The 27,967-nt window shown below is 41.3% G+C and overlaps 1 protein-coding gene and 1 pseudogene; both read left to right on the forward strand.

Moving 5' to 3' along the window:
- Positions 1-27,967, forward strand: part of LSM11 (LSM11, U7 small nuclear RNA associated) — a 770,662-nt gene that overhangs the window by 138,229 nt on the left and 604,466 nt on the right.
- Positions 17,898-18,358, forward strand: LOC123612822 (large ribosomal subunit protein uL23 pseudogene; annotated as a pseudogene).

A 27,967-nucleotide genomic window follows, 5' to 3' on the forward strand; every position in this document is an offset into this window, starting at 1 on the left:
TGGCCTGTTTTGTTTACAGGACAAAGTCAATATTGTTCTCCACTTACCGACATCCCCTAAGGTAGGGAAGATGGGGTCACAGCCCCAAAGGCAATGTGGTGAGATAGAAGAAAGGCCTGGAACTCAGCCTGGTGTCATCAAGTCAGGCTTTGGTTTGGCTAACGACTTCTCAGACTTCAGCCTCATCCAATCATATCCGAGGAAAATATCTGAGTTGTCATAATGCATGTGAGACATTTGACACAGGTGCAGGCAGCAGGGTAAGCACCCAGGGAATTCAAGCTGTTGTTGGCATGAAAATTTGTTTCACTTAATGCTTTCTTCCTTAATAGGGTTGTGTGACAGGGGGACTGGACTCCCCTAAGAGTGTGAGAAACATGGCTACTGAAAGGGGGTCAGGGTGCAGGAGGAGCTGCACAGTGTTTGTTGAAGACAAACATCGGCTACTTCTTTTCCTCAGGGCTGACTCCATAGCTGTGGGTCAGTGTGCAGTGTAATAGGAATGTGGTAGACTTTGAGTAAGACAAATTTGGACCCCCGGTTCTATTCTATGGATTGTAGTTATGTAATATCATGTAAGTTACTTAGAAATACTCTTACAGGTTTAATAGAGTGACCAAAGTTTCCTGTGTTCTTCCTCATCTTCCTCATTTAATGCTGAGAGAACCAGACTAGAGCCCAGGAAATGACTCCATTCTCTGTGTGAAGCCAGCCCTGAAGAGGCAATTAAGGCAGCCCAGAGGCGTTGGCAGAAGCCTAATAAACCTTACGGGTGTGTTACTTGGGGTTGCTAACCTTCCTCACTATTGGACTCTTCTATTCACAGATGAGCACCGATAATAAGCCTCATTGAAGAGAATGGCTCTAATTGGTTCCTCGTTGTTGCTTCGGGATAAAAGTTGACCATTTATTCTGAGAATGGTCTGTTTGGGTCTGTGTCTACAGTTTGCCCAAGTGAACTGATAAGTAAATGAAAGATTCACTTCACCTCCTGGTTGCTGAGTCTGTGAAAAGCCCACCCAAGTGGCCTGGCTGGCTTTCGTCTGTGAACCCACAGAGTGTTGTGGCACCGTGTAGATGCTGACTTCATGGGCTGGTGCATGCATACATGCATGTATGTGTGTATGTGTGTTAAAAAGAAAGAGCTTAAAACCATGATGCAGACAAATGAGGACCCTTAGGAAAATAAACCAACCAAAGGCCTAAGGAGAAATCTACTTGCTTGACTGATACCGCCTGCATTAGTATAATTTAAACGTAATGGAAACATTTCGATTTTGTGAACATGACCTGTGATAAATTCGAATGCTCTAGGAGGAAAGTGAAATAATGAGAAGAAGATTCAGCCCCAGGACTGAGGATATTTCACAACTCTCCCTTCAAGGAATCATTACAAGGAAGATATTTATTTACGTCAGATATTAATTGTTTTGGTTAAGGACCATTGTATAACTTTTTTCTTACTTGTAGACTCTTTGAATTAGTCCTTTGTATTCTTTTATTGTGGTAAAATAGATATAATGTAACATTTACAGTTTTTAAGTGCACACTTCGTTAGCTTTAAATACATTCACCTTGTTGTGCAGCCATCACCACCATCCATCTCCAAAACGTTTTCATCTTCCCAAACAGAAACTTGCTACCCATTCAATCCTTTATTTTTAAGAGACAGAAAATTACAGATCTTGGAGCTGTCCATACCTTATTCACATAAGGAGTTATCGCAGGACGTAGCACATCATTTATATTTTCTTACTCATTTACTCAGTTATTCCGCAGGTGTTGACTGAGTAATGATGATGAGCCAGGCACTCTGCTGGGGACGATGTTGAATGTACCAGCTGAAATCTTGCCCTCAGAGCTTACGGACTGTCCTCTTCTCATTGTGGTAGGCAGAATAATGGCCCCCAAAGATGTCCACGTCCTAATCCCTGAAATCTTTGACTATGTTACCTTGCATGGCAGAAGGGGACTTTGAGAAGCCATTGAATTAAGGATCTTGAAATGGGGAGATGACCTCGGATTATCAGGGTGGGCCCACAATAATTGTGAGGGTTCTTAAAAGGGAAAGAGGGAGGCAGGAGAGTCAGAAAAGCAGGAGATACAATGGAACAGAGTGATGGGAAGTGTGGTGTGTGCCAGGAAATGTGGGCAGCCTCTAGAAGCTGGAAAAGACAAGGAGTGTATTCTCTGGAGTCTCCAGAAGGAATGTAGCCTTCTTGACACGTTGACTTCAGCCTGTAAGACTCATTTTGGACTTCTGATCTCTAGAACTGTAAGATAATTTATTTGTGTAGTTTTAAGCCATTAAGCTTGTGGTAATTTGTTGTAGTAGCAATCAAAACTAATACACTTATCTTTTCTCTTAGTTTCCAGTTAAGGGGTTCCTTTATTGTGAGTTTTGCCTGGTTGGTTCAGGAAAGTGAAGTTCTTCCAGAACACAGAATTGTGTTTACTCTGGAAGCCCTGCCTGTCCCACATCATCAGGCCTGTGCCTGAACTTTGAATGGACTATAATTTATATTTAACTCGTCATTAACAACCCATCATGTTTCATTCATTAATTCATCATTATTAAATCTATCTTAATTCATTTATTAATTCTTACTCCCTGGCACCATGTTGGGTAAACCAAATATCTAGCACTCAATCTAGGACATAGCCGATACTCGGCTTGGGTCCTTTCTGAAACAGGGCAGCCTTCAGGAGAGGTGGTCATTCTGTTGCTTAGTAAATTTGCATATGTGTAACCACTCTGTATACAGGGACAATGCTTGCTACCAAATACAAATACTACATCCACATGTGCTGTGTACTACACTATAAGACATAAGATTTGTCTGAGACCCAGATAAAAGGCATCAGTGTTCGACACAGGAGTCTTCCTTGCATTAAAAAGAGAATCTTTGACCATTCTAAACTCTCAAAATTTACCTCCTCTTGTGCCTGTCAGATATAGTAATCCTTATCCTTTTTGCTGGATAATTCTCTCTTGAGACTGAACAATGATATTTTTCATTCTGCGGCCTCCCTCTCCAATCTGCTGGGCAGAGAGAGGTCAGGGCTGAATGGGAAAAGGATTAAATAGCTACCAGTCTGTGGAAGAAAAACGCTTGAGCATGAGAATGGACCTCCACGTTCTCTGTCTTCTTGACCTAAGACCAGGGAGGAACTGACTCTTCCATTTATCTAATTTTTAGAGATCTTCATAAAAGTGACTCTCTTCAAAAAAAAATTCTGAGGTGCTAGCTGAACATGTCTGTTTTGTGTTAGAAATAAAAACCTAAGGAATAGAAAGTTGAACCTCTTTAAAATGGCTTATAAGTCTCTCCGTGCCCTGGCTGTCCCTTTCCCCTACCTGTCCAGCCTCATCTCTCATCGTTCTACCTCCTAATCTACTCATTCTGAATATTTCCAGTTCCTCTGACGTTCTGTCTCTCTAGCGTCTTAGCTGCGCCTGACTCAGCCTGAACCTTGCTTTCTTCTCCCCTCTGTCCCCTGACCTTATGGCCTCCCATACAACCTTTAGCTTAGACACTGCTTCCTCAGGTTAGCTTTCCCTGATCTCACCCCATTCTGAAACACAGCTCTTAGGCGTTGCGTTATTGATGCCCATTTATTTGTTTTTGTCCTCTTCTAGATTATAAGCTCCAGGAAGATATGTTGCATGGAGGCCTGTGTCTTTTTTGTTCGTTGCTCTCCCCACTATGCCTGGCACTTCCTTCTAACAGGCTGGCCCTCTGCCCACAGGCCAGATCTACCTCAGTCAGTCTTTTATGTGCCACCATTCGTTTTAATTGCACGGTTGTACATGACCGAGCAAACGACGGACGGGTACCTGTAATCAACCAGTCCGGAGATTTTAAGCACTTTCGTTCATTCCTGGAGCAGTCACTGAGCCTTGGCAATAAGCAATTTAAATTCTGGACAACGAATTTTCAAGCCGCTCCAATGGTTACATTCTGAGAATAGCGGAAAAATGCCGACCGTTTGATAATTAGACTGAATCAGTTTTCATAATTCTACTTTTGCACCAGAATGGTCAGCAAACTTCATTATCAGCAGCCTGATAAAAAAGCTTTTGGCTTCTAATACAGATCTTGTGAGTAATTTTGATTTGCAACCAGACTACGGTCACTCTGCACAGCAATGCTTCTTAGACAAGATGATCTTATGGTTTCATTACAAATAATTTCAAAGTAGATATAGGACAAAGCATACAATTAGCATCTTGCCTGTGTATGTTTGATCCAGAGAAAAAGGACAGCTGACTGCCACAGTTGAAAACAGCCACCAGAAACCCGTGTAACCCAGGAAGCCTATATTTGCTGAACTTGTAAGTTGATATCTTTTCTTTTGCTCTGTATACCTGGAACAGTGCCAGAATCTAAAAGACTCTTACTAATTAACAGGAATATCTCTTTAAGAAATTTCCAGAAGAGACATGTGACTTACCCGACAAAGCGTCCTGGGTGTTCCCTTTTGTAGCACTCATGAATTACTCCTTCACTGCCTTTCTAACCCACAGTAGCCTGAAGGCTCCATCAGGGCAGAGATCATTTCTGTCTTGACTACTGAATCCCCAGCACACAAAGTAGATGCTTCATACATATTCGTTGGATGGACAGATGAATGACATGGATGAATAAACTTCCATGGTGACATATTGGTATATGCGCACTTTTATCTTTGGCAGCTCAACCCAACTCTGTTCTGAGTTGGAACGCCATAGCTTATTTGGAAAATTGCTTTGCATCCTATCTCAGTTACTATGGCTACATAATAAACCACCCCCAAACTTTTGACTTTACCCTTCAACAACATCCAGTTTGCTCACAAATCTGCAGTCTGAATAGGGCTTGAGAAAAACAGAGAAAGCTCATTTCTGCTCTGCTTGGTGTGGGCCAGGGCCGCTTGGAGGCCAGACAGGGACTCGTCTGAAAGCTGCTCTTAGCATAGGCTGTGAGTCTTAAACAGCTCGGGGCTGCTCAGTCAGGGGTCCTCAGACATCTCTCACTAGCTCTCTGTGGTCTCTTTATGTAATCTCTCCAGCATGGTGCCCTCAGGGTAATTGGACTTTGTATATGACAGCTCAGGGCTTCAGAGGTGAATGTTCTAAGTACAGAAAAAAAGCCAAGTAGAAACTGTATTGCTTTTTATGACCTGGCCACATAAGTCTCATGGTGTCATGTCCTCTGTATTGCATCCCTTTGAAGAAGTCACTAAGGCCAGCGCATAATCAAGGGGCAGTTGAATTAGACTCCATATTTTGTGGGAGAAGTGTCAGTGAACTTGCAAACATGTTTTAAAACCATCACTCACCAGATCACTTTTCTGGAAGTTTTGCAAAATTAATAAACTTAAGACCTGAACATTTGTTCTGAATGAAACAAGAGCTCCTGCAGAGAAGTAAAACTAGAATATCATTATCACTTCTTACATAAAGGGATGAAGATGAGGAGTTTGAACGTGGGCCCTTCCGACTCTAATGTAAGGCAGTGTTGTAACTCCTCCAAAGGGTAGAATTTGCGGGTGCATTTCTGTTCTTTAAGTGGTTGCAAGTGGGACTCTTACAAAGGGAGAGAAGGTCTAACAGTCAATGTGGATGTGGACTTGAGCAGACACATGCTTTTCCACACCCTCGTTGCTTCCCCACTCTTTTCTAGCTTGTCCCACCAAGGCTAGGCTTCCGGGAGGCTGGTTGGTGACTTCCCCCTGATCCTCCAGTTTCCCTTTCCAGACCTTTTCTTCTCCACCACCCCCACAATTGTGCAAAGTATCATTTCTATAGTAAACTGGATAACTTTTATTTTCCACAATCCTGATTGTGGTTCTGTTCTCTAATTGAATTCTGACTGATAGAGAAGAATCCAATATCATTGGATTTTCATTATTTTATAAAAATTCTTAATTTTGACTAAATATAGCTTGAATAGTTTATTTGCAATCCGTAGCCTCAACTTTGTACAGATGGCAACTATAAACCACGTGTATGGATCCTTTAAAAATCTAACGGTGCTCCCCAGAACACTTTGCATTGACCTCTATTAAAACATTATCCAAAGATGGATAAAGTACAGGTTAACAACATGCAGTACAACATATATTTTTCCTTGGCTAGACCAGGGCTTGGCAAACTTTTTCTGAAAGAGACCAGGTAGTAAACATTCTAGGCTTTGAAGGTCCCTATCGCAGAGACTCAGATGTGCTGTTATGATGCGAAAACAGCCATAGATGATACGTGACTGAGTGGGAGAGGCTGTATTCCAATGAAACTTTCTTTACAAACACAGATTGTGGGCAGGAGTTGGCCTGCGGGTCTTAGTTTGCCCATCAGTGCTCAGAAGCTAGTCTACATTCTGTAAATGTTGATTTGATAAAGGAAAAATGCTGCATAATGGAAACGATGTTCTGGAAGACCAGGGAGGATGAAATAAGCAAATGTGTAGACAAACAAACAAACAAACAAACAAATCAAGAAATGACTTATCTCAAGTATTATTAGTGCCGCAGGAAAGATGTCAGATAACCAAGAGGGGGAAAGAGAGGGAAAGGTTAATATCAAAGAAATTGAGATTAAAGTAAAATTGTTTTTATTTTGTGTGTATGTGTGGTGGTAGGAAATATGAGTAGCAGAAAGTATACTTGTTTCATGAAGTGGGGTACAAGCAATGCCATGTTTTTACATACTCTGAAAATATTAAGCCTAGCTCAGGTCCCCGCTTGTCAAGGCTGACGAGGCAGACAGTACCAGTCATTTGTGTGTATATGTGGGTGTGAGGCAGCAAGGGCCCCCCTTTCCTAGTCTGGTTGGGTATTCATGGCTTATGCAGCCCAGGAAAATGGCAAAGTTTTCTGGCACTCAGTTCAAGGTGGTCACCATGGTGCCAAGCCCTACTGTGAGATTACTGCTGATGTTCCCAGCGTCACAGCACTGGGGACTCAGGCCAGTGCCTCAGAGACCATGAGTGTGAGGAGGGCCAACTCTTCACCCCTCACCCACAGGCCTGAGAAGTCTTGCCTCAGATTACCCTCAACACGCCAAAACAGGTGACCACTCCTCTCCACTCTGGAACAAGCTCATTAGTTGCAAACTAGTTGCCCCCAGAACGTTTTGCCCAAATCCCCTCTGAGCAACTGGCTGAATATTCACAGCCCTACTAGAAAGAGTTTGTCTCTCCTGAAGGCCTGACCCTGGGCGAGGCCTTCAGAACTGACAAGTCTGTTGTGGGATATAATTAGGGTCCTCTCTTCCCCCTCGCTTCCAGACAGCTTTCCTTTTTGGCCCTGGAGGAAAGGCCCACATGAAAGGGGTAAATTCCATTCCTTCTTTCCTGATAGAGAAAAGAAATAGACACAGAGAAATATCTCAGTAGATTATCATTCTACAGTAAATTCTCAATAAATCATTATGCTACATGTGTGCAACACCTTTTGCTGTTAAAAGAAACTCATGAGAATCAAATGAAATAGAATATGGGAAATTTTGCTTTCTTTTATTTCCTCACCGTTTGTAGGGCATGGAGGTGAAAAATACATTTCCTGGATGAGGTGAGGTTCACAGTTCAAACAAGGAGAGAGCCAAAAGGTTTCCAGGGTCAGGGGAGTTACAGAGGAAATACCCCTCTCTTGCAGATCTGTGAGTTTGCTGACTCTTTTCCACCCCACCCCGCTCTGGACCTCTAAATATGGTGAATATATTCTGAGTTCTTGAAAATGGGCCAGCTGTTTGCAGAGTATTTAAAGAACTCAAGGGAAGATTTCTAAGTTATGATGATCTCCTCCAAAAGGGAGATAGGGAAGATTAAGGAGCCGCTGAGTTTACGTCACGGGCACATGATTCACTGACTCTTGCTCTTAAAATACCTGGTAAGGCAGAGCCTAGAAGGATTGAGAACACACGACTGGATCAGACCCCGCTACAATCTGTACATTCACTTTCTCCAAATATGGGGGTGCAGAATAGGATTGTGTTTAAGAATGTAGGTGTTAGTACAGCTGAATCACTATGCTGTACACCAGAAATTAACACAACATTGCAAATTGACTATATTTCAATTAAAAAAAAGAAATGAAAGGAAAAAAAAAAGAACGTAGACATTAGAGGAAGTTTTCCTTCTAGCCTTCTCTTTATTGACTATGTGAACTTTGTGCCAGGGACTCACTGTCCTTAAGCCTCAGGTTCCTTGTTTTTAAAACGGGGGTACTAGCAGCATCCACGTCCCAGGACCAAGGCTAGCGTGGAGTAGCGGTTAAGAACATGGATGTGGAGTTGGTCTGTCCAGGTCCCTCTGCTGGCTTCACCACCCGTGAGCTCTGTATGAGCGTGGGCAAGCTCTTCACCGCTCCAGGCGCACTTTCCCCATGTGGGTAATGGAGCTAATGGCAGGATCCAGCCCTCAGAGTTGCTGTAATAACTTAATATGCTAAGAGGAGTAAAATACTTAGGATGTGTGTGCCTCTCTCCTGGTAGAGCTCAGGAAGTGTTAGTTCTTCATGTTGTTGTTAGAAGCAGGAGGGAAATTGGGGGAGTCATTATAAAAAGACCTCCGTGAGCCTCTGGTAGATACTCAGCATCATAGTGGATCCAAAGGAGGTGCAAGATACAGGGCTATCTTACGTGCATAAGTTCTTTGCCCAGAAAGATTCTTTGGACAGATATCTATGCCTCACTTAAAGACTGATGCTCAGAATCTAATCATTAATGAATAAATTCATTAGCCTAAGACAGTATGTTTTGGTTATCTATTGCTACATTAAAAACTGTCCTTAAAATTAGTGACTTAAAATAACAACCACCATTTATGATTTCCCCCCACTTTTTGGACTGACTGGGCAGTTTTGCTTCACATGGTGTTGGGAGAAGCTGCAGTCATCTGGAAGGCTCATCTGGGTGGGATGTCCAAGATGACTCACTCATCTGGCACACAGTCGGTATTGGCTGTTGGCTGGGAGCTCAGCTGGGGATGCTTAACAGAGCACCTCGGTTCTCCTCCATGTATCCCTTACCATGTGGCTTTGGCTGCTCATAGCACGTGTCTGGGTTCCAAGTGGTAGAAACTGGAAGCTGCTAGTCTCTTAAGAAGTGGGCTCAAAAGTTGCAGAATGTCACTTCTGTAGCCTTCTCTTACTCAAGCCAATTACAGGGTCAACCCAGATTTAAATGAAGGAGAAATAAGCTCCATCTCTTGATATAAGAAGCAGTAATCAGGGACAGGAAGGGGCAATCTTTGGCGACTGTCTGTAACTTATTGCTATGTAACAAATCATCCCCAAACATAGCAGCTTAAAACAATGTACGTTTATTATCTCACACAGTTTCTGAGGTCAGGGATCTGGGAGTGGCAGAGCTGAGTGGTTCTGATTTCAGAGTCTCCTGTGATGTTGCCGTCAAGCTACCCGCCTGTGCTGCAGTTTCTGAAGGAGCTGTGGTATCCACACCTAAGCTCACTCACGTGACTCTTGGCAGGAGGTTTCAGTTTCTCGCCACATGGTCCTCTCTGTAGGGCTGCTCATCATATTGTTTCCCCCAGTACGAGTGAGTGATCTAAGAAAAGACAGAGAGCAGGAGACGGAAGGGGAGGAAGAGAGAGAAAAGCAGAGTGGAAAGAGGAAGAGGGGGGTTGTGCGGGGGAACAGAATCTCAAGACAACTGCCGTCTTTTCATAACCTAAGTTTGGAAGTGACGTACTGCCACTTTTGCTATACGCTATTGGTCACACAGACCAAACCTGGCACAGTGTGGGAGGGGACTACAGAAAAGTGTAGCTTGGGGATTTCCAGGGGTCAGTTTAGAGGCTACCTGCCAAACTGGTTCACAGTGGTGCTGTGCATGTGAAGCTTCTCAGGAGCTTCTTAAATATGCAGATTTCTTGGCTGAGATTCCGACGTGAACCACCCTTTGGGAAACCTTGACCGTATCAAGGCTTTAATGTTACTGACTGTCTGATGTCCAATGCAGCTAATTATCTGCTGCAAGCACGCATTTACTCTTTGGCCTGAGTAGATACAAGTTTCTCTTCTGCCTCCCAGTGCGGTTTAATGCATCCTAAACATGCAGACCACAGACCAGACCCTTAGGTTGTTTGGAGCCGATGCTACTGACAGATGCACAGTATTTTGGTTTGGGGTTCTTCAGCAAACTCTGCCTATTTTTGACTTTTCCTAAGCTGCAGAGCCCTGCTATTTGTTGGCATACATGTTCTTAAAGGTAAGAGACTACAGCAGTGGCCACCCTACCTACAGATAATCACATGCGTATACATTCTGATGATATCACTACCCCTGGATTTCATGATTGTCCTCAGTAAGACACAAGTTTCTAATCTTCTGGTTTGACTCTTATCACCATGAGGAAGCCCTCCCAGTGCATTTGGATTTGTCCCCCCTCCTTTTCTTCCCTTCTACCTTCTTTCCTTCCATCCCTCTAGTCAACAGATTGTCTGTGCAGGAATCACCTTTTGGGCTGTCAGCTTAGCTGACAATGATTCTCCCTTCTCTTTTGCTTCCTCTCCAGTGTCGCCACTAACTTCGTTTGAACCGCATAGCCCTGACCGTTCTAAACGTAGCAAGTTGGATCATTGTGGACACCTGATTCAGGTTGGGCAATCCAGTTCCTTCCCTGGAATTTGGAATTGGGACCAAAGGGGAGATAACAAGGGATTCTTTTTGCATGGCTGAACTGCCCTGTAGATACAAAAACTATGATGGAACTGAGACCCTCCACCACCACCTTGCCCTTTTATTATGTAGGCCGATAACAGAAAAGTCTTAGTGACTAAAGAGCAAAGGAGATGTAGGGGTAAATGGGTGATGGAACGTGGGAGAGAGTGACCTTTGGATTCCAGATGGTTTTCGTTTTCTCTTATCAGCCTCTTTCTTGGTCTTGGCTTGACTGAGCTTCCCATGTATGCATCTAATATGCACCTCCCCTCCCAATCCATTCAAATTTAAGCTAGCTCCTATAGATTTCTGTTACTTGATTGTAATACAGTCCATCTCTACAGGCACTGTGGCTATATACCCATACCTGGTGAGTGCAGACGTTGAGAGAGAAGATTCTTTTTCTTCTTCTTTTTTTTCTTTTTTTACTTTTTAAAAAAAATTTAAGTGTAGCCACTTTAAAATGTATCAATTTCTGATGTACAGCATAAAGTTTCAGTTATACATTTATATACATACATTCGTTTTCATATTCTTTTTCATTATAGGTTACTACAAGATTTTGAATGTGGGTTCCCTGTGCTCTGCAGTAGGACCTTGTTGTTATCTATTTTATATATAGTCGTTAGTATCTGCAAATATCGAACTCCCAATTTATCCCTTCCCACCCTTTTACCCCTCTGGGAACCGCAAGTTTGTTATCTATGTCTGTGGGTCTGTTTCTATTTTGTAAATAAGTTCATTTGTGTCTGAAGGAGGAGATTTGTTCTGAAGGCCACCCGTAGAACAAAATTCCATGGGAGCACCAGTGAGAGGTTTCTCACTCTACTTGGGAATACTGGCAAAGATTTCACAGAGCAGGTGGAATATGAGCTGGGCTTTGAAGGGTGGTAGGAGTTTACTAGGAATGACAAGGGTCTAAGTCTGGAGTGACCAGGCTGATGTGTAAAGGAATAAGGGCGAGCAACCACAGAAACTGGAGATGTCATTTGATGCCAGAAAAGTCAAAGTTTTCTTATGCCATGCTAAAAATAGCGAGGCATAGTTTCTAAAGAGAAATGAAGATAATCTAAAGCATAATTTGGAAACAGTTGGTCTGGAATATCTCCTCATTATGGATTCATTTGCTATGCACTGTAATAGAGCTAGTCCTTACAAACGCATTTGGAATTCAAGTGACTCTCACATATACCTTCTATAAGGTTTAGCCCATATTTTAGAGGACACTATTGGAAAACATCCATAATCTTTCATTCTGGTTGTAATATTTCTGTGGCATGGCAGAGACATTAAAAAAAGACTTTCACTCATCATGTTTGGCTCAGGCAGACATTAATTAGAAAGAAAGGCAATTTGGGTTTAATTTAATGGTAGTGGGAGATTCATTATACTTTTCTTTGGTCAGACAGTGCAACGAAGGTAGATTTCTATGTTATTTTTCTCTCTTTCTGTTCCCTTTGTCTTTCAAAGCCACAGTTTCATGTATTTCCTGGGAATTCTGACACTATTCTTTTCATTTTCTCTCCCATTTGGTTTTTTTCCATATTGTCACCATTACGTTTGAAATTTAATTCTTTTCTTACTTCTAAGTGTTCCTTTGTTTGTTTTTTACAACCTACAGCTACACATTTCTAATCTTCTTTATGGTGAGCAAAGTCAGTTGCAGATTATTCAGGGTTTGATAGCCTGATTACTAGGTCATGTGGACTCCTAATATTTCATCTTTTTCTTCCTGTTGCTGGTTTTATAAACTTTCCCTGCTCACTAAAGTATTCATTGATAATTAATCAGGGATGAAGGAGGAAAAAGAGCTCAAACAATTAAAATTCAGTTGTTTCTGAGCAAATTTGATGAAAGATTGGCTGGGGGAGGATTTGAAACTCCTGGCTAAAAGGAGGAACTTTGATTGTTGGTAGAGCTGATTTTCCTGGGAATACTGACTTGCCTGAATTAGAATAATAGGTTGTGGAGGAAAAGAGCTAGCCGTATTCTGAGAACTAACCTAGTTTTTCATAATACCTCTTTTTTTGTTTTTTGTTTTGGAAATAACTTCAAGCGTTCAGGGTCCTCAGGCTGTTTTCTGAAGTTGTAACAAGCTGTAAGAAGAGGTTTTCTTTTAAGGAGGTGGGTCTAATGGAGACCTCTAGACTATTCCTTCATGGGATGGCTTGCTCTCCATTTGGGAGAGCAGAACAACCAGAACATCCACTCTCTTTACTGAAAGGTGGAGGTAGATAGCATGGCTTTCAAGCCCATGGACATGGTTCTAGTCCTCACTCTGCCACTAACTAGCTATGTGACAACAGAAGCAATGAAAACAACCTGATGGTTTATTGCGCTATGTGCCAAACAGGTTACTTACCATATTATACTCTGGTCTTGCAAAAACCTCATGAAATAGGAAAAAATTAATACCTCTATTTTACATATAGGGAAACAGAGAGAAATTATGTGGTTACGTGGTTGATAAGCGGGAGGAAGCGAACTCCGGAGCCTTTGTTCTTAACTGCTAAGTTATTCATTCTCCCGACACTCAATTCTCTAGTCTCTCTGTGGGTTCTTACAAGGGGAAACTCACGATTGCTCTGACACCCTCCTCCTGTTGGAGAGGATCGAATGAGACTGCAAAAGGGAAAATGTTTTGAAGACTATAAAGTCAGAGAAAAATACCAACAATTATTAAGATGCACAAGCTGAAAGAGAGAAAGAGAGAAGGCAGGCTCCCTGGAGCGAGAACTAGAGTTTGACCTTCAGCAAAAGGGCTGCCGTCACTGCTCTGACAGCCCAAGCTGGGAGCCTGGGTCCCTTCTTCCACGGCTGTCAGAATGGCAGGGACACAGGACAGACGCCAGGCTTGGGCATCCAGGCGTGAGTGGCAAGGGCCCCTTCACCAGAGGCTCTGGGCAGATTCACTCAGAGCTTGACCTTTTGAATGTAAAACACTTGTCAGGTTGCCAAGTGCCAACCAGCCAGGGGGTGGACTCAGCCAGGAGAATACTCCTGTGGCTGCTCCAGGGAAGCTCTCTCTCTGACTGGACCCCGTGACCACGGGGCCTCTTTTGAAGAGAAATGACCTCTACAGAGCTCAGGGTATACCTGGAAATTGGAATCTCTCCAGTATCAGGTTGGTATTTCTCAAGTTTTAAAAACTATGCATCCATTTTATAAATGTGATGCATTCTCTAGTTTATACTGTACAAAGTACTTATTTATTTTTCATTTTCTAACTATAGAATTGTGTGGTTTATCTGAACATTGTCAAATTATCCACAGCCGCCCCAAATCTGGTAAGTCTCTCTAGACAGGGTTCAGGGGACGGAATGCTTGTTCTCTTGGTAATCATTGATATACATAGTATGTTTATAGGAATGTCTCAGTTGACCCATTTGGACAAGAGATTGGCACAAGAGAGCTCTGTGAAAAGCAAAATCATGCGTTGTCTTTATAAACTATTATTGGTGGAAAAGCTTTCCTTTAGGAATCAAAACCCACAGAGGTCTAACATGAGATGTTCGTATAACTGTCCAGAATATGCATCCACATGAAGTTGTTTAATGTTCATAGCGAGGCAGTTTATAAAATGGCTGCAAATCCCTCCCATTCCAGATTGCGTTCCCCTTGGCCACGTGACTTTGCCTATCCTTTCATCAAGAGATGGAGCTGATTTCTCTGCCTCTTGAACCTGGGCTTGTCCGTATGCCCTGTTGTGGTCAAAGGAACGTTAGGAAATGTGATGCATGCAGAGGCCTAAAAACTGCTTATTTTGGGCTTGTCCTTTTTTGCTGCAAGGGCCTCTTTTGCCACCACTGACAAAGCCCAGATCAACCCTTCTAGAAGATGAAAAAACATGGGAGAAAAGACAAGGGGTCCAGAAGAGACCCCTACACCCACTGTCCTACCCACTACTAGGCATATGAGTCAATCACCCTGACTTAGTGTGTTTGGGCTGCTATAATGAGATGCCAGAGACTGAGTGGCTTATAAACAGCAGACATTCATTCTCACAGTCCTGAAGGCTGAGAAGTCTAAGATCAAGGTACCGGTAGATTGATTGTCTGGTGAGAGCCTGGTTCATAGATGGTCATCTTCTGGCTGTGTCCTCATATGGAGAAAGGGACAAGGAAGCTCTCTCGTGATCTTGTGAGGTTATGATATGTAATAAATACATGTTTGATCTTCATCCTTTTTCTGGCACCGAGCTCCTAAGATCCTTGGAATTTCCTAAGTAATGTGAGCGTGCCTTCCAATTACACATGAGTTTATGTTAATGAGGTCACTTCTGGACAGCCTTTAAAGGATGGGGACTGGTTGCCAAGGGAACCAGTTAAGCATCAGAGGATTGGAACTTTCAGCCTCTCCCTTCTCCTCTACCTCTAGGGAAGGGAGAGAGGCTGGTGAGTTTGATCACCAATCATCAGTGATTTGATCAATCATGTCCGTGTAATGAAGCCTCCATAAAAACCTAAAAGGAGATTCTCCAGGTTGCTGAACAAGAATGCCCCCACATGCCTAGAGCATGGCGCGCCCCACACTCTATGGGGATGGAGACTCCTGTGCTTGGGACTTCTGGACTTCACCATACGTCTGTTTATCTGGCTGTTCTTTCCCATCCTTAATATTCTTTGTAATAAACCAGTAATCTAGTAAGTAAGCTTCTCCTGAGTTCTGTGAGCCACTCTAGCAAATTAATTAAACTTGAAGAGGGGGTCATGGGAACCTCTGATTTATAGCCAGTTTGTTAGAAGTACAGGTAAGCCTGGATTTGAGATTAGCATCTGAAGGTGAGGCAGGTTGGGGGGGGGGTGCAGTCTTGTGGGACTGAGCCCTCAACCTGTAGGATCTGATGGTAACTCCAGGTAGATGTTATCAGAATTGAGTTAAATTGTAGGGCACCCAGCTGGTGTGGCAGAATGGCTTGGTGTGGGAAAAATCCCCACACAGCTGGTGTTAGAAGTGAAGTCAAATGAAGTGTAGGTGTGAGAGAAGAGGAGATACTCAGGAGAGCTTTTTCCCTAAAGAGGATTATTTTTAAAGGGCATTAATCCTATTCATGAGGGTCTGCTGTCATGACCTAGTCACTTCTCAGAGGCCCCACCTCCAAATACTATCACACTGGGGATTATGTTTCAACATATGAATTTTGAGGGGACACAAACATTCAGTCTGTAGTGCAGCCTAAAACCCTGGGTCCCAGCCAAGCTGCGAGTTGACAAAAGAGATTTGCCAAGCTGCCCTAGACCAGAACAACTGCCCAGTAGATCCACAGAATCATGAGAAGCAATACATATTTACTGCTTTCAGCCTTCAAGTTTTGGAGTATTTCATTATGTAGGAAAGATGATATAAACTCTATTTTAAAAAATTTCAACCCAAATTCTTAGTCTATTAGAAGGATTGGCAAACTAAGGCTGGCCCTCCATTTTGTAAGTAAAGCTTTTTTGGAACACTGTTAATTTGCAATATATATTTTTTTCCGCTTTATTGAGAGACAGTTGATATATGACATTATGTAAATTTAAGGGGTACAATGTGATTATTTGATACTTGCATATTTTGCAAAATTACAATAGGATTACTTAACATCACCTCTGTCATCTCATCTAATGTACAGAATGGTGACTATTAGTTAACAAAACTGCATTATCAACCTGAGAGTTGCTGAGAGAGTGAATCCTAAATGTTCTCACTGCACGCACACAAAATTGTTATGCATTTTCTACGGCTGCTTTTGAGCAATAATGACTGAGCAGTTGTGACAGAGTCTGGGTTGTCCTCAAAGACTAAGTATTGACTATCTGATTCTTAAAGAAAAAGTGTGCCAACCCCTGCAATTAATTGTTTGTGCTTTTTAAAATTGCTGTGTGGGAGCTTTTCTTGATGCTAATTCTTTGTTAGTTGCATGTATTGAGAATATTTGCTCCAAGTTTGTAACTTATTTCACATATTTATAAGATGTCTTTTGATAGCTAGTAATTTTCTTAATTTTAAATAGTCAAATAGATACATCTTTTTTTCATAGTTAATGCTTTTTTGGTCCTGATTAGAAATCATTCCCTACATGAAGTTAAAAAAATCTAATTAATGTTCTCTATTTAAAAATGAAAGTTTTGGGGGGAGGGTGTAGCTCAGTTGGTAGAGTGCTTGCTTAGCATGCATGAGGCCCTGGGTTCAATCCCCAGTACCTCCATTAAAATAATAAGTAAATAAATAAGAACCTAATTACTTCCCCCCAAAATAAAAAATAAAAATTGATAAATAGAATTAAAAAAATAAAATAAAAATAAAAGTTTTGTTAGTTCCATACTCCTAATTTGTCCCTCCCCTCACCCCTGGAACTAACAGATCATATTTGGGATTAATAGATACAAACTACTATACATAAAATAGATAAGCAATAAGGATTTATTTTATAGCACAGGGAATAATATTACCTTATAACAACCTATAATAGAATATAATCTGCCAGAAAACCTGAATCACTATGCTGTGCACCTAAAACTAACACAATATTTTATATCAAGTATACTTCAATAAAAAATAAAAATAAAAGTTTTGTTTTCACATTTATGTCCTTGAGACATTAGAGTTGACTTAGATATAGGGTGAGGCAGGGTTCCAGTTTCTTCCTTTTCTGTAAGGATTGCAGTTTGTTTTTACAGCTCGATTGACAGTTACTCCTTTCCCTACTGATGTGTCATTTCTGTCATCTATCAGTATTACATAAGTGTGTGCGTTTGTTTCTGAGCATTCTATTCTGTTCTATCCCATCCCGTCCCATTCCACTCTACTTGTTAATTTATCTGACCTTGCACCAAATTACTGTCTGAATTCCTATAGCTTCATAAAACGACTGTTGGTCTGTAGGGCAGGTCCCCTGCCTTGCTCTAGTTTGGATGATCCCAGCCATTCTGGCTCCTTTTCTCTTTCATCTACATTTTAGAATCAACTTTCATGTAAAGTCCCGTTGAGATTTTGCATTGACTCTGTAGATAAATTTGGAGAAAATGAGAATAGATATCTCTACAATATTGTCTTTCTGTCTGTGGACATGGTATTTCTGCTTTTACTTAGGTTTTCTTAATAGCTTAACAAAGTTTTTAATTTCTTCTACAGTTCTGACACACCTTTAGTTTTGCTATCTTGGTATTCTCTGAACTACTGTAAATAGATGTTAAAATTATATTTTAAAAATTATTTATTGAGGATATATAGAAGTGCAACTTAAATAATATTAACCCGTTTCGCAAAGATGGCACCGAAAGCAAGGCAAGCCCCTTCTTTTTCCAAAGCCAAAGCCAAAGTGAAGGTTTCGAAGACCAATAGGCAGTGCTTCCCAGGTATCCACAGCACAACAAAAAAGATCTGCATGTCACCGACCTTCCAGCAGTTCAAGACACTGCAGCTCAGAAGTCAGCCCAAATATCCTGGGAAGAGTGCCCCCAGGAGAAGCGGCTTGACCACTGTGCCATCATCAAGTTCCCCTCGACCATGAAGAAGATAGAAATCAGCAACCCACTTGTGTCTGAGCACAGATCAGACCGGGTGTGAAGCAGCTCTGTGACACTGATGTGGTCAAGGTCAGCACCGCCATCAGGCCTGATGGAGAAAGAGGATGTATGTTCTGCTTGCTCCTGACTATGGTTCTTTGAATGCTACCAACAAGTTGGGATCATCTAAACTGAGTCCAGCTAGCTAATTCTAAATATGAATTTTTTTCACCATAAAAAAACCCTATCACCAAACTACTTGCTATACTCTATTATTTCTAATAATTTATCTATTATTTTGAGTTAAAAATAATTATATAGTATGCAATTAACTATAGATTTATTTTTTCTTCCAACTCTTGGAACTCCAAATTCTCTTCTCTTTATGGTACTGGCTCCGACCTTCACAATGTCAATAGAAGAGGTTATTAGTGGGATCCTATCCCATTCATAATTTTGAACAGAGTGACGCTAGCATTTTCCCATTTAGAATGATTGCTCTAGATTATTTATAGATATTTCTGTGTCTTTTTTGGTATGTCTTCATTATTTTTTGAGCCCTTCCTTACTTTCTGGAGCAAAAATATATTGTAGGTTTATCTTATATTTTTTCTACCTTGGAGTCAGCCATTCCTCCAAGGAGCATTGGTTTCTTTGCATGGAGGATGATATATAGAAACCAAGATGTGGGCACCTGAGGTACTGTTACTTGTATGTGATAACCCTGGTTTCTCTTAGTGGACAGAATGGACACATACACACCCACATCTCTCTATACATTAAAACCATGAATTCACACCAATACCTCCAATTTCAATCCAACACCACAGGGTTTATTCTTGCCTTCACTTTTTCCATATTTGTAATTCTCTTTTTTCCAGTGAGAAACCTGATTTTCATTATACTTGATGTATTTAATTATTTGCTCAATTCCCTCTGTATGTTACCAAGTTCTTGCTGTTAGGCCCAACACACAAGAGTGGGAGGAGGAGGAACAGGAAGAGGGAGGAAGGAGGAAGGAGGAAGAGTTTGGTTTTTGTCTTTATTTTACAGAACCATCTGCTCTCTCCCACAAATAAGGGAGAAAAGACACAAAAGGGCAGGGGAGAGGATAAGTGCCCCAGGGGAAACAGACCAGTCCAGTCACTGCCTTTGGGGTGGGGCTAGTTGGTGGCCGGCAGATGGGACCAGCTGGTCTGTCCTCAAGCCTTTTAAAACAAGAGTTTTTTAAAGAGCAGTTTTATGTTCACAGTAAAATTGAGAGTAAGATACAGAGATTTAATATTCTCCTTGCCTCTGCACATGCAAAGCCTCTCCCACTGTCAACACCCTCCATCAGAGGACACGTGTACAGCTAATGACTTCCAGTGACATGCCATCATTACCCAAGGTCCATAGCTACGTTAGGATTTACTTTCAGTGTTGTGCATTCTGTTTCTGGACAAATGCGTGTATAAGAACATGAATCCACCAGTAAGAGTATTATATAGAGTAGTTTCCCTGCTCTAAAACTCTGGCAGCCTTTTAAAGCTTAAGTTCCTTGGTTGTTTTAGAGTCCATGCTTTTGAGGGCTGCCGAGGTGCTGGGTTATGTGTTTAAATGAACCTTAAGAGACGACTCTGGGAGTTTGCACACCTCTGCCTCCCAACGCAGGAAGACTTCTTGGCCCTGGGGTGCCATGCATGCACAGTAGCACCGTTTCTTGTTCAGCTCATACTGGCAGCTTTTTGTGTCAGGCACCTTACTGAATTTTCACGTCAGGTCAGTGGGCTCCGTGGATTGTGATCATCATTCTCCATGTAAAGTGTAGTATGTGGCGGGGCCTCTCCTGCTTTGAGCATCTCCAAATGGTGTTCGCTTGCAAGATCATGCAGGTTCCTTCTGGCAAACCTGAAACAAAGGTGCCTCCATCTAAACTTGAGGGAGAGCTTGCTGAAGAAGCCCCTAGTGGCCCAGTGCATTTTGAACGTTTTTAGTTTTTAGCTTACATGCTTGAATCAGGATCCAAAATGGTTGTGATTAGTTGATACGAATTTTAAGCCTCTTTCAATCTAACAGTTTCTATTCCATCGCCTGCCCCCATAGCCCTGGTTATTTATTTTTTGAGGAATACAAGTGGTTAATTTCCTACTGTTTAGATTTTGCTGATTGTATTCCTGTGGTGTGTATTAATGAATGCCTCTGTACTTCCTGTAAATTGATAATTAAATCTCAAGGTCGATCACATTTAGATGTGATCTTTTTGGTGCAACTCCTTCATGGTTCGGTGGTGTGTTCTTTTATTGGGGGCACATAATTTCTGATGGTCTCTCTCTTTTTGATGTTAGCAGGCTTCCAGTGCTCATTGCTGAGGTCCATTAAGTCATAACAAGTAGCAAAATCTATCATCCCTTCACTTATTAGCTGGAATACTTCCACAAAAGACATGTCTCCTCACCAACTTCTAACTCAGTTGCCTGTGGTCATTGATGATGGTATTTATGATTACTGTTCTTGAAATTTGTTGGAGGCTTTTTTAATAGGATAATGCATATACTCTTTTTTCAATTGTTTTTCACATAGGGCTTCCAGGTGTAATTTCACTTGAACTAATGCTTCTGCAGCTGAAAGGTATTTTGCAAGGTTCTGAACTAAGCCAAAGGAATAAATAGCTAAGTGAGAAATTAAACGTCTTTTGGTATATTTGCGGTCCTGAGAATATTTGAGATCTTGTTAGGGCTGAAAAAAATGTAGAGTCAGCCATCTACAGCGGTACTCACAACCCTTACCAACGTGCCCAACATGCAATACACATTCAATGTATGGTAGCCATTGTTACTGTCATATAATCATTTTATATGTGGGAAACTGGGGCTCAGTTCATTTGTTCATTTGTTCATTCATCAAATGTTTTCTGAGCCCTTATGTTCTCAGGAGGCACTATTCTAGGTACTGAGGAAACTGCAGAACAAAGTTCCTGAGTTTGCTAGGCTTTGTTGTGGGATGAGTCGAGGGAAACAAGTTAACAAATTGGCAGATAAGTTGAGAGGTTGGTGAATGACATGAAGGAAATAAACACGGTAATGGGTTAGTGCTACTGGGCGGGACACTACTTGAGATGGGATGCTAACATTTTATATGAGAATTCCTTGACAGGAAGGAGCCCAATATGCAAAGATCTAGGAAAATGAGTTCCGTGTATCACAAGTGTCAAGGCTCCAAGGTGGAAACAAACTCGGTCTGATCGAATTGCAGAGAGGCAATCAGTGTGGCTGACTCACAGCAGGCAGAAGTGTGGTGGAAAGTGAGTTAAGAGAGGCAGGTAGAGGCAGAGACCAGAACCCAGTGGTTCTGGTGGATTCCACACTGGTACATTTTGTGTCTCACTTTGCATGATTCTGGGGCTCTGGTAACTGTGTTTCTAAGCAGGACATGTGCAGCTGCAGAATGGAACAGTTTTAGAAATCACTTCCCTGTCCCTTCTACCCCTGCTCTGAAGTCTAGACCTGTCCGTTTGGAAGCCAGTTCTGAAGGAAACCTGGTCCCTCGCTGCTGTGTGGGTTTTGCTCTTGGCGGCTGCTGTCTCTGTGTTCCCAGGGACCCGGGGCGTGAGATGCTGATATGAGCAGGGTTGAAGAGCTAGCTTCTGGACCATTCCTGCTTTGCGCTCTGCCCTGACCTCTGGTGGACTCAGCCTGTTAGGACATAGACCAAGCTAGAAGCTGGAAACCTTTGCCTCTCAGCTCCACTTGTCCACATTTGGCTCGGAATGTGCACTGTATCATAAAGGCCTTCCAGACCTGTGGAGGGGCAGAATTTCGCACGCTGCCATGGGGTGACTAGATGGCTTTTTAAACATCCAACACCTCTTACACTGGTACAAGAACCATTCTTTAGAGTTTGGATGGCACCAGTCCTGCTGATCCCCCAGGCATGGCGGGTGGACATAGGATCCAGCCTGACCAATGGGAGCACTCCATTCCTTTGGCCTGAAGGATTGGTTCAGAAAGAGCACATGACCCAAACTGGACCAGTCAGGTCTTCTTTAAGGTTTGGTTCAGAGACCTTGGGAGAGAGGGCATCTTTCCTTCTCTGGATCTAGAATCTTATAGGTTCTTGCATCCTTGGATGCCAGTAACCATCTCTTTAGCCCCATGGAGAGAGGCTGCCTGAGAATTAAAGTCAACACTGAGGAGGAAGGTGGGGTTTGGAAATTCAAAGGGAGCCAAAATTTAAGCTCCTGCTTCTGAGTGTGCCTAGGGTGAACCAACAAGTTCCCTTTTTTCTCTTAAGCTAGTTTCAGTTGGGTTTCTGTCACTTACAACTGGAAATCTCCTAATTGGTACAACAACCAGTGTTAGTCATAGTTATTATTAGTCATAGATAATCAAATGTAAATTTGAAGTAAATACGGTGTGGCACTTTCCTTTATGGTACCACATTTGTAATTATATAGTGATCTGGGTGACTATTTTTAAATATCCATCTCTCACTCCATGAGCAGAGGTCATATTTATTTTGTTCATCACTACAGCTCACTGACTGGTTGATAACAAGTCTTCGAAAAATATTTGTGGAATGAATAAATAGTTGCATGGCAATATTTACTGATGTGAGAATATAATCTCTATTATCTCATAATACTATTGTGGTTATCCAGGAGAATGTCCTCATTCTTAACTGAGTCATACCGAACTGTTTAGGGGCAAAGTGGGATGATGCCTGCAACTTAATTGGTTCAGGGAAGAAAAAAAATCTACCTATCTTTACTATATCTACATATCTGTGTGTAAATATGTGTGTTGAGGGAGAGAGAGAAAGTAAACGTGAAAAAATGTTAATCATTGTTGAAATTAAGTGGCAGCTACAGAGGTATTTATTGTACTGTTCTTTCAACCTTTGTGTGTTTAAAAACGATCAAAATTAAAATTAGGAAAAGATTACCCTTATACCCTTATCTTGATGGGCACTCATGTTTGATTTGCCTTTAAGAAACTTCCAATTCCCCAATTATAGGACAGATACACCAGAGAAAGGCCATCTGCATTACAAAATACTTTTTAATTTTCCAGGGAAAAATATCCCCTCAAGTCTCCTCCAAATAATAGCAATTAAAATGATCCAGTGAAGATTTCAGCTCTAGGGGAAACTGGAATTAGCCCTAGAGGCCATGTCTTCTCTCCCTCCCTCCCTCTCCCCCTCCTTTCTTTCCTCCTCCCTTCATCCCTCCCTTCTTTCCTTCCTTCCATTATTTTGCTTAAATTAAAAAACATTCTTTTTTTCATATTATGAAGTCACTGTTAAAAAAAAGTTCAGACAATAAGGAAAGGTGTAAAGGAGGCAACAAAAATTATCTGTGATGTTACTACCTCAAAAAATAATAGTAAAGACGGTGCAAGGCGTTGTTCTAAGCACTTTACATATATTAACATGTTTAAACTTCACTAATAACCTGAGGGGGTATTTCCTACTGTCCTTCACATTTTGCAGAAGGGGAAATTGAGGAATAAGGGGGTAAGTTTCCCAAGATCAGTTCCTACGTGGCCTTGCTGACAAAGAGGCACTCTGGACTCTTTGGTAAATATTCTCTTGTACACCTCTGTGCACACGTGCTCACACTCATGTGCATACACATGCGCACACACTGTAATCACCCCAGTGCACACACGTGTGCCACAATCACGTGTATGAGCACACACACGTTTTACAAAACAGTCATTTTATTCATGGTACTTTATGATGATTTAAAAATATATCGCTCCCCCCCCCAAAATACAAACAAATAAATACATACAAAAGTAGGCAGAAGAGTGTAGTAAACCAACCCCATGTTTTCATCACCAGATTCAACAATGATTAATTTATGGCGAATCTTGCTTTATCTCTGCTCCCAGTACTTTCCCTTACCTTAGGTTAAACAGACACACACACACACACACACACAAAACTATTTACTTTGAAATAATTTTGAACTTAAGGAAAATTGCTAGTTATAGTAATAGTGAGTAACACCCCTTACCCAAATTCACTATTTTTAAACATTTTGCCACATTTGCTTTATCATTCTTTCTTTCTCTCATTTTCTCTCTGTGTGTATGTATGTGTACACAGATATGTAAAATTACTAATTTTTTGGCCCACATGACATTCGGCTGCATGGCTCGAGGCCCCTTCACTTCTTCCTACCTCAGTGCCCGTTTCCTAAGAACAAAGATACTTTCTTACATAGCCACAGTGCAGTTACTAAATTTAGAAAAGTTGATTGATACAATATTTTTACCTATAAGTCATATTCCAGTTTTGTCAATTGTCCCGATAATGTCCTTTGTAACAATTTTTTTTTTTTTTTGCCTCTAACCCCAAAGGTAGTCCAGGATCGCATATAACGTTTAGCGATCATGTCTGTTTGGTCTCCTTTAATCTGGAACAGTTTTTTTAGCCTTTCTTTGCCTTTCAGGACTGACATTTTGAAAGAATAAAGGCCATGTATTTTCTAGAATGTTCCTGAAGTTTGGGTTTATCTGATGTTTTCTCTTGACTATGTTCAGATTATGTATTCCTGGCCAGAATTCTACTTGGGTGATGTATCTGTCTCAGTGTGTCACATCTGGAGGTACACCATGACCACTGGTAACGCTAGTTTTCATCGCTGGGTGAAAGTATTGTCATTTCTCTATTGTCTGACCTAGTTAAAAAAAAAGTTAGCCGCATGCACTAGTTCTGTGTATGAAGCAAGAAAAAATGGACCCACAGCATTATTTTTCATGATATTCCAGTGCCACCACCGTCATCACCACCATCATCACCATCACCATCATTGAAAGCTTGTTGTTATGTCAGGCGCTATGCTGAGTACTTTTGCCTGCTTTAATTCTCGCAACCACCTGCCGAAAAAGAGCAAAGTGTGGCTGAGAGAGTAACTTGCCAAAGGCTGAGTGGAGCTTCAAACCTGGCTGACTGGCTCCAAAGCCCGTGTTCTTAGTCATGTACCATTTTTTAAAAAAATTTTTATATAGCTCTCTAATTTTATGTGTTTTAGTTTCCCAGCCTTAACTTTTTATAAACAATGCTGTCATGAATATGTCAGAACAGTTTCATGAGCCCTCAAAATCTCAGCTCTTAGATCCCTAGGCTTTATTTATTTATTAATGAGGCAGATATTCTTATTAGGTAAACTGGAAAATATACTCAGCAATAGGTCTTCCTGAGAAGGCCATGTTGGCTGAGGGTTGGAAGGGAGTCTTCTGGTCAGTCTCTCTATTCTGGGTAACAGTCTTCTCTAATGGGGACCCAGTAGCAAACGTGATTGCGACATTAATAACATTCCCTGAGCATCTCTCTATTTCAAGCACTAAGCATGACCTTCTCCTTTGTGATTTGTTTGTTTGTTTGTTTGTTTGTTTGTTTTGTGGGGGAGGTAATTAGGTTTATATATTTAGTTAGTTATTTTAATGGAGGTAGTGGGGATTGAACCCAGGGCCTCGTGGATCCTAGGCAAGTGCTCCACCCTCCCTGCTCCTTTGTGAATTTTTAAATCTTTGTAATAACCCTGTGAGGTAGGTGTTATCCTGCTCTGTTCAGATGAGAGCAAACATCCTGTGGCAGATGGACGCAGCCTCTGTTTCCACACATCTATGAACGGGGAACTCCGTTTTGCAAAACTGACTGGACCACTTACGAGTCCTCCTAATTGCTTACTTACTACTGTACTTAAGAGTTCACTTAAAATCACTATAGAATGTGTTAAATCTCTTTTCACACAATAGAGCTTATTTAAATAATAGCAATGAACTTAGCTGCCATTTGTCGGGCCCTTGCAGTTTGTTCAGTGTAGTTCTCTCAAGTATTACCTCATTTATGCACAATGACCTTGTAAGAGGGGAGGTGTATGATTTTCTTCATTTTATGTATGAGGTGACTGAGGCCAAGACTGTCTCATTGCACCTGAATGTACTTACCTGGTGGCTTTAGAACCTGTCCTCCCTAGAAAGATGCCTGAGGGCATGAGAGTGAAGCTGGTTAGTGGGGTCAGCATAGAAAATGTCAATTTAGAAAGACAGGAAGTAGCTGGCCAAGTACCTCCTCAAGACTTTCGAAAGGTTTCAGAGTTTCATATAGCATGTATGTGAGCTGAAACAAGGAAAACTTAGGTGAAAGTATAGCAAACACTAATTATCACATCAACAAACATACCTGTTAACATCTATTGATGTTACAGGGGCTTACTAGTAAAGCCTAGTGGTGGGCACCTAGTTGTGTGCAGATTTACTTTAGAATCTATTTTGCATATTCCTCCATTTTGGGTTAAATTGTGTGTAACCCAAAAGATATGCTGGAGTTTTAACTCCAGGTACCTGTGAATGTGACCTTACTTAGAAATAGAACCTTGGCAGATATAATCAAATTACGATGAAATTATTAGGGTAGGTCTTAGTCCAAGATGACTGGTATCCTTATGAGAAAAGCAAAGTGCCATACGAAGACGGAGACACACAGGGAGAATGTCACATGACAACAGAGGCAAGAGATTTGAACGATGTAGTTGTAAGCTGTTGGCTTCAAATGGACTGCCAGTTATTTTCTCCAGAAAAGATCAGGAAAGAATTGCAGTTTGGGGTCGGCAACCATGAAGAGCCATGTGCAAGTTCCTGCACAGCAGGGGAAGGAGACCTCTTTTATAGAGGGGAAAAGGAAGTTGGGAGGGCTATGGCAAACAGAGTCCATGGCTTTTCATTGGCTGAGTCGTTGCCAGGAAAGAAGAGTCTTTCTTCTTCCTGTTGGGCTCTGCTATTGTCTCAGGGCGTGAGAGCCCCCTCTTCTGGTCTCCTGACTCTATTTAATTGAAGTTTCTGTGTATTAATTTTCTGCAAAGCCAAGGAACACCAAGGATTAATGCTGCTGTAAGACACTAGCAAAATGCAAGGGAAGAGTCTACCCAAAGTCTTAGAAAGAGCATGGCCCTTCTGACACCTTGATTTCAGACGTCTACCATCCAGAATTCTGGGGAAATAAATTTCTGTCGTTTTAAGCCCCCTAGTCTGTGGTACTTTGTTATAATGGACCTAGAAAACTAATACAACCTCCCATTCACTTCTAAGGGTTGAGAAATGATCCTAAAGATTGGAAGGCCATTCAGTTGCATAGATAATTTCCTTTTCTTTGTTCCCTCTGAGAATTTCAAACTTCAGTGTGTATAAACAGAAGCATGTATATGTGTGTGTGTGTGTGTGTAAATATATATATACACATATATATATATATATATATACATATATACACACATACACTATAGTTGGTTTAGAGGATTTTTTAAAAGAAAATTTCCACTGTCTGCAATTTCCTCATTTGGTCATTTAGAATGTATCCCCTAAGCTTCTTTGTATTGTGTTTCTCTTTGTTTTCTCTCCCCTGGGCAAAATCCCTCCTGTTTTTGTTGAAATATTTTCCTAGACCACTTGCCAACCAAATGTGTTCTCCTTTGAATATATCATAGTGGATCAGTGTCTCTCTTAAAATGTAGCATTCAGTATAGTGATTTTAGTGAGACTGTTATTTTCCTTTCTCTGGACATGGGTACTGTACGTCTATCAGTGAAATCTCATTTTGCTTTTTTTTTTTTTTTTTTAAAGCAACCACACAGCAGTTATTTAATTGAAACCCTACATCTTTTTTTTAAAATGTATAGCTCCTAAACCAAATTTGCCTCATTCATAGAATAAGTATAGGTGTTTTAAGGCATCTAAATATATGATGTCATATTGCTCCTATTAGTTTTTTATTTTGTGCAACTAATAGAGAAGACCTAGAGCCCGAATACACAGTACAGTGATTATAGACAC

This window comes from Camelus bactrianus, chromosome 3, assembly GCF_048773025.1.
Source record: "Camelus bactrianus isolate YW-2024 breed Bactrian camel chromosome 3, ASM4877302v1, whole genome shotgun sequence".
Lineage (NCBI taxonomy): Eukaryota > Metazoa > Chordata > Mammalia > Artiodactyla > Camelidae > Camelus > Camelus bactrianus.